At 38.7% G+C, this 7,758-nt stretch overlaps 1 pseudogene; it reads right to left on the reverse strand.

Moving 5' to 3' along the window:
• Positions 1-3,534: 3,534 nt before the first annotated feature.
• On the reverse strand, positions 3,535-3,629 carry LOC122792502 (annotated as a pseudogene).
• Between the last annotated feature and the right edge of the window lie 4,129 nt (positions 3,630-7,758).

Below are 7,758 nucleotides of genomic sequence, written 5' to 3' on the forward strand. Positions count from 1 at the left end.
AGAGTTGTGGGGAGGAGATAAGTAGTGGCAAGTGCAGCTTTAGGTGTGTTGTGAGAAAGTTTTGGCTCTATAAAGCATCTTAGTTTATGGTGAGTTTTTCTTATGCAATTTTGTATTTTCAAGTTGAATTTAAGATTGTCATGCACTAATTCATCCCATGTACTTTGCTATGAGAAGTGACTTCAATGATTCTATTATCAGGAGAGAGGACTTTAAATTTTGTTTTTTCATGGGAGAGGGATTTTGGGGAAAAGGTAGTTGAGTAGAACTGAGCATCAGTTGTAAATTATAAAGTCATGTTTCAGTTGCTGTTCAAGTTTCCTGAGTAATTTGCTGGAGGTGTGCCACATTGCCAGATGTGCAAATGAGTGTGGAGTCATCTGCATACTGTATTAAGAAGGCCTGTTGGAAGGATATATGGAGGGTGTTGATTTTAAAGAAGAGGGGATCGAGGATAGATTTTTCTGGTTACTGGTGATGACTGGGAAGTAAGGAGAGAGTGTGTCGTGCCATTTTACTGAAAGATACATACTGGATAGGTAGCATTTGAACCACAGAAGGGTGGGATGAGAGAGAGAGAGAGACCTAATATTGACATTTGAAGTAGAAATCTGCTGTGACAAACTGTGTCAAAGGATTTAGACAAGTCTAGAAAGAAGGAGGAAACTAGTTTGCCATTATCTCAAGATTTATGGAAAGTATCTATATAGGTTACAAGTACAGTGTTAGTACTATGGGAAGGATGGAAACCATGTTATGTTGTAGACAGGTGTTCTTCATGCAGGAGAAGGTTTAGCAATTGTTTTTGAATAAATTTTCCAAATATTTTGGAGAGGGGATAAGATTGCTATAGATCTAAAGTTAGTAATGTCTGTTGGATTTCCCTCCTTTGTACATGGGGATAATGTGTGACTTATTCCAGAGAGAGGGAAGGTGAAATTCCTGCACTGACTTATTTATAAGGATTGAGATAGGGTCGCCAATGCTATCTGCTGCTATTTTAAGGTACTCATTTGGACAGTAATCATCTGAAGTACAACATGGGTTGAATTTGTTTAAGAGTAGTTTTATATAGGATGCAGGCACAGGTATGAAGGCGAAAGTGGATTTGGTGATACCTGGCTGCTGGTTAGGGTTAGGATTAGACACAGGGGAATTCTTGGTTAGAGATGCTATACTATCTATGAAATAAGAGTTGAATTGTACAGTGTTTTTTGTGATAAGTTATCGGGAAAGGGGATAGGGTTGAATTTATGGTTGGGATGCAAGATTTCTTTAATGGTTGTTGAGAATTTTTTAGGGTTGTGTTTCCTATTATTCTGAAAGTTATTATAGTATACTTTTTTGTCATCATTATTTGCTTTTTGGTGTGATTATGAAGCTTTTTGAAGTTTTCAAGATATTGTGGTATTTTATATTTTTGTCATTCTTTCCATGTTTTTCTCTATCCTGCATTAGCATTTTACTGTCTGTTGATATCCAAATTGCATTATTTGTTTTTAGTTTCTTCCTTCTAGGTGCTGCAAGGCTATTTAGGATATTCAGGAAAATTGCATTGAATTCATTTACAGGATCATCCAAGGGGAGGATTTTTAGGAAGGTCCAATTAATAAATGATAGAGTAATTGTGAACATTTCTGGATTAAACCTGGAAAGATTGCATGTTGTTTTATAAACCCATTATGTAAGATGTTGTATAGATTGGGAGATGATCACTGAGACAGTCAGCCATTGTACCCAAGGTGGTGTATTTGCTATGGTTTGGTACTAGCATCCAGTCTAATAGGGAATGTTTGCTGTTGGTTTGTTGTAAGTGGAAATGTGGTAGGGACTGGGAAATATTAAAGCACAAATCCCTCCTCTATTCCTCACTAGTTAGGGTTCTGATCCAGACAGGTACAAGGGCTGACCTGTTCTTGAAGCATCAGAGGAGTAGAGCATTTACAACAAACATACTACAGCCGGCCCTCTAGTTACTGATGAACAAAGGTGGTATGTGATGGATGTCCGCACCTCCACTACTGACATCCTCATTATCATCCCTCATCCCACCAGCAGATGTCTCAAAGATTCCCAAGTCCCCACCTGAGAATCCAATACTGGGAATACATAAAACATGTATTCCCTTCTTTCTCATGAGGAGAGGTGAACAGACCATGCCTCCTTACTCCTGCCCTCTCCCTTGCCAGCACAAACTGGTATATGAGCCACTCATGGAAACCAAGTTCCCAGGGTCACAGCCAGTGTTTTATCATTCTGCACCATTAGAGTGTCCTTAATCCATTTCACTCTGTACCATACAGTGAAAGGATGTCTTTATCCTTGGATTAAATTTCCTCATGTTTCCAAGTGTGCTGGCAAGTACCCTGCCATGACTCATCTCTATGGCATGATGTATTTGGTATAGCCCTCCTTTGCCAGGATGTATTTGCAAGGGGTCTATATTACTTCATCCAAACCTACTTACATCAAACTGCTATTCATTGACTGATATCACTGAACTTTCATTCATCGAACATTCAAATCACCGTACATTTTTCCCAGGTAAGGAAACTAGTTGGCCAGCACAGCAGCTGACATGCAAACACATTAAATTAAAACCAACAAACTGGGGGGCTATGCCCCACCCTCCCCTAATTATATACCAACTCTAAGATCACACTACAGTGGAGAAAAGGGCAAATTTCCATATGTTTCCTTACCTGGAAAAAATGTTTGCTGATTTGAGCGTTCGATGAAGGGAAGTTCAATGATGTCAGTTTGATCAATAGCAGTTTGATGTAGGTAGAATTCGACAAACATATATAGACCCATTTGCAAGTTTCCTTTTTCATGTTGCTCTTCACTTACTGGACAGTGACATTATTCTTATCCCTGCTTACATCTTCGCCTCATATAGAACATCAAATAGATCCTTGGTGATCACACTAATGGGATGGTCATTACTGCATGATTTTTTATGCTCGTCGCCTGAGGCATGAATGGTGTAATGGCCCTTTCCTTGAATTTACAGAGCTGTTTGCCTCCATAGATGCAGTATATATTGGAACCATCTCATACAATTCCTAGAGCAGATATGACCCCTAACCCTTGGCTATGCCATGCCCTCAATGAATCAGCAAGTGGATAATTCTCCCGCAGGATGCCTAACAGCACACTGAAAGATACAATTGTGCCCCCCATCCCACTAGTACTATCTGACTTGTTTGAAGTGTTTTCTGCGCATAATGTTCTGTAGTTGGTACAGACTCATATCCTTTCCCAGGTGCCTCCATCCCATTAGAGGCAGTCCAATATTTAATGTGACCCTGGGGAGGGTAATGGACCAGCCCTCCACAGACATTTCATTAACTCCTTATTTAGATCTCTCCCCAACATTTACCATAAACACTGTTCAAAACTATCAGTGTGCACATGGTTTTCTTCTTTACTTTTGAAATGATTACAGAGATGTAAAAGTAATTTAAGACTTTTAGTTTATTTATTTATCCTTTGTTGACCAATTAGTCCCACTAGGCTAGCAGCCTCTTTTCAGAAGATTCCCGATGTACTATTTTTACTACTAGGAGAAATTAAACTTATAAAAACATATACTACACTTGATCTTAGCCAAAAAGCCAAGAAACAATTTCAGCAAGGCATTGGGGAACTTTCCCTACTCATTTTGACAGGTGTCAGAGGATCTTTTCCATACAAATGATCTGCAACCAACTCAATTTCACATCCTGTCTGAACGATGATACACTTGAAAGTGCACTGCATTGTCTGCAATCCATTTTCCTGGTGTGGAAGTAAATAACACAGCCATCTGCACTAAAGGTGAATGTGTGACCTGCTGCACAACTAAAACTGCTTTCAAAATGTATAGCATAAACACCGATGGCCATTTGCTAAGCAAAGCAAAAAAATAGCTGCGCATTAAAACAGATGTAATAAGAGCCAAAATCTCTTCCCCTGAAGCTCATAGTCATTGAATATGCACATGGTTAGTGGTGAATTAAGTAAACCTAGGTCCCCAATCAGTTTTCAAACCATGGGCCTCCTGTATACATTATACAAAAAAGAGACTCCATGAAGAAAAAACAAGGCAGTTTAACATGGAAAAACTTGTAACGATAATACAGTTTAGTGCTTTCACCCATAACACCCCCAGGCTTCTTCAGAACAATTAGAACGTCACCAATCATCATTTAAATACCAAAAACAATTAAAATAAACAGCCACTCATAACCAACAACCCCGCCCATTAAAATCACAAAGCTCAAATTTAAAATACATAAATGCAAAAAATACATGTAATATACAAATATTCTACCCATAAAATCTTAGCAACCCTAAATCAATGCATAAATTCAAACATTGTAAAATATAAGCACTTTAACAAAGCTCATAATATATCAATGTAGTAGTAAAATACAGACCTCAAAGTTTAGCAGCCCTTAGCTTCAATACACTACTAATACTGATATGATCATTCAACCTTGGTGGTTTTCCTGCATCAAGTTTTTTTCTGCCAGGAAAGCTCTCGATATTCTAATCTGGCTTCCCAAGGACCACCCCTGTGGTCATGCAGAACTTGCTCGATCACAAAGAATTTAAATTTAGCATTATTACAATTCCTAGAGTGTTTAAACAAGGCACTAGTCTCTTTTTTACATGTTATAGCATAACTGTGTTCATGCACTCATTTTCTTAAGCCCCCCCTTTTTTTTCCTATAAAAAACAAGGGCATACTTCACATGTAACCAAATAAATAACTCCTGCACTACTGCAATTATAATGTCCACTAGATTTCAGTGTAATGTTCCTGTCCATTAGCTGAATCTGTTCTTTATCAGCCATAAAGGAACACTGATTACAAAACCCACATTTATATGTACCCAATTTCCTACAACTTAAACCGGAATATTTAACATCAGTTTTCTCAAACATCTCCTTACGATTTGTATCTCTTCTCCTAATAAATCTAATCAATTTCAGAAAAAAATCTTTTAGTGTCCTCATTAATTGTGAGAATTCCCCAGTACTTCCTAATAATATTCTCAATTTCCATAGATGCAGGAGAAAAATGTCAAACCATAATTAACCTCATTTTGCTTCTGGTTAATCAACACATTGATACCCATACCTAAAAGGGGAAAATATTTTTGTTCCCTGTCCTTAATTACTTCTGCTGCCAAAGTGGATACCAAGTTCATCGGATACTCTCATTCAAGAAATAATTCCTTAATGAACTCAATTTCTTTCTGAAAGTCACTCAACTCACTGCACAGTCTAGAGGCTCTGATCAATTGTACCTTAACAATCCCATTCTTTTGTGAGAAAGAGTGTCCTCTATTAAAATGTAAGTAGGATTTTGAAATCGTGGATTTTCAAAATATCTTAGACTGGAAACAGTTATTAAAATTGTCCTGATAAATATTAACATCCAAATAGTTAATAGTCTGAGTAGATGAACAATAAGTAAACAACAATTACCCATGCTTTCTTTTCATGATGTCCATATTTGGAAATGCACATATGAAACTGTCAACACTAAACAGCAGAAAGCAAGTAAATGTCATCCAAACATTAATGTCATAAGAGGACTCCATAGTACTCGGCATTATGTTTAGCTTAAGGTGATTATTACTGCTTCACCTTCTGTGATACATTTTTCACTTTATTTTTAAAAGCTAAACAGTTGTTAGGTATTTTCCACTGATATCCTTAGGAGTTATGTTTGTCCATGCACAAAACTGGTATATTATTATTTTACCCACAAGCATAAACACACACACACACATACACACACACACACACACACACACACACACACACACACACACACACACACACACACACACACACACACACCCACCAGTTATAAACACTTGTATTTCAGTATACACCTCAGATGTTTGCTTGTGATGAAATGAATTAATAAATACCTAAATAATGGCCTAGAAATGTATTTCAACTCATTGTTATCAGAATGGTACACTGCAAACCTTTGCAACTCCCTCTGCTCTTACAACATTTTATCTTAGTAATCAAAGACAAAGACAGAAAATCACCGATATATTTTGGATATTAATCTTAAAAAGTTTCTAGACCAGTTGGTGTAATTGTTATGGTCTCTTCTTTGCCTCCCATGCACAAGGTACAAGGTTTTATCCTGACCTGGCTAATATTTGTTTGGAGTATGCTTGCTCTTCTTGTGTCTCTGTGGGGTTCTTTCCACCTCTGAAAAAATATGGAGAGCATTTCCATCTCAAACTCGCCTAAAAATGGAGCTGTAGACAACAGCACAGACTCTAGATGATGCACAGTAGGGGGAAGTGTTTTATAGACCAACCACTTGGGCATCTACTGTGTTGCACAGTATCTTCAAGACAGGAGAACAGGGACCACATACTGTGTGTTGTGTCAGGATTCAGTGTAAAATATGGCTCTAGGTGATCTGGTTGTGTTGACTAATGTCATCAAGGGGGCATGGGTATTTGCTGGTGATAACTGAGTTGAGGACCTGGCCTGCTCTGACCTACACCAGGGACCCATGCTAACAGTTGGAGGGGTGTATGTACTGCTGTTGTTCAATGTGTGCCAACCAAAAAGCCCAGCAGCCCTGGGTCAATAAGCTACTTGTGGCCTGTATCCATTTGCTCAGCTTGGATTACCTGGGATAACTCTATTGAGTGAAAGATTGACATAAAACCAATCAACCTGCCAAACAAGAACTAGGAATTGATTCACTCAGTGTAAGTTCGCTGACAGGATGAAGCTTGGAAGTGTATGACATGATGGTATGAAGGAGACTGAACATCCTATGCATCCAAGAGACAAGAATGAAGGGCAGTGGGTTCCAGAGTCTACTACCCAGGAGGAGGACAGGCTAGAAATGGTGAGAGAATTGTGAGGCAGAGGCTTCAGAAGGTAGTGACAGATGTCATCAGAATTAATGACAGAATCACAGCAACTAGATTCCAGCCTAATGATAGGGCAATGTTCATAATCTCAGCCTATGTCCCACAGCAGGGTTGTGATAGTGAGATAAAGAGTGCATTAGCTGATAAAGCAGGACCACATGAATTTATGTTGATAACATGTGACATGAATGCACATATTGGGACAGACAGAAAATGATATGAGGGTGGGGCAACAGGAATAAAGAAGGAGAGGCCATTCTAGATTTCTATCTGGCAAATGGCTGACTTGTAGCCAACACATGGTTTAGCAAGAGAGATAGTCACAAGATCACATATAAGAATGGCCAACAAGCAACTCAGGTAGACTTCCTCCTAGTAAGGAAATGGGTACTGGGTTGAATCAGTGATTGCAAGGTCATTCCCAATGAAACAGATTGCCCACAGCAAAAAACACTGGTTGTCACAATCAGCTGCAACCAGTGGTCAGAGATACATCTAAGGTCCACAGAAACCAGGCTGAAGACCTACAAGTTCACTGGAGAGAAAGCACAACAGTTCAAGGAATTACTCAGGTTTCTAGCACCTGAGGAAGAACTGGAAATAGACAGGGATGAAGAAGAATGGCATTACCTCAAAACAGCATGTGTGAGGACTACAGAACAGATATGTGGCCAAGCCAGATATGGAAATAAGGTACATAAGAAAAGGTGGTGGTACAATGCAAAAATTCAGGAAGTCATCAAAAGAATGAAGGAGTGCAAGAAAAAGCAGTGAATATAAAAGGCAGACTGGGCTAAGAAGGACTGCTGGTTGACTAACAAAGAAGCTTAGAGAGGAGTTGCAATAGCAA

This window comes from Protopterus annectens, chromosome 1.part2 (genome assembly GCF_019279795.1).
Source record: "Protopterus annectens isolate FY-2018-M chromosome 1.part2, PAN1.0, whole genome shotgun sequence".
Taxonomy (NCBI): domain Eukaryota; kingdom Metazoa; phylum Chordata; order Ceratodontiformes; family Protopteridae; genus Protopterus; species Protopterus annectens.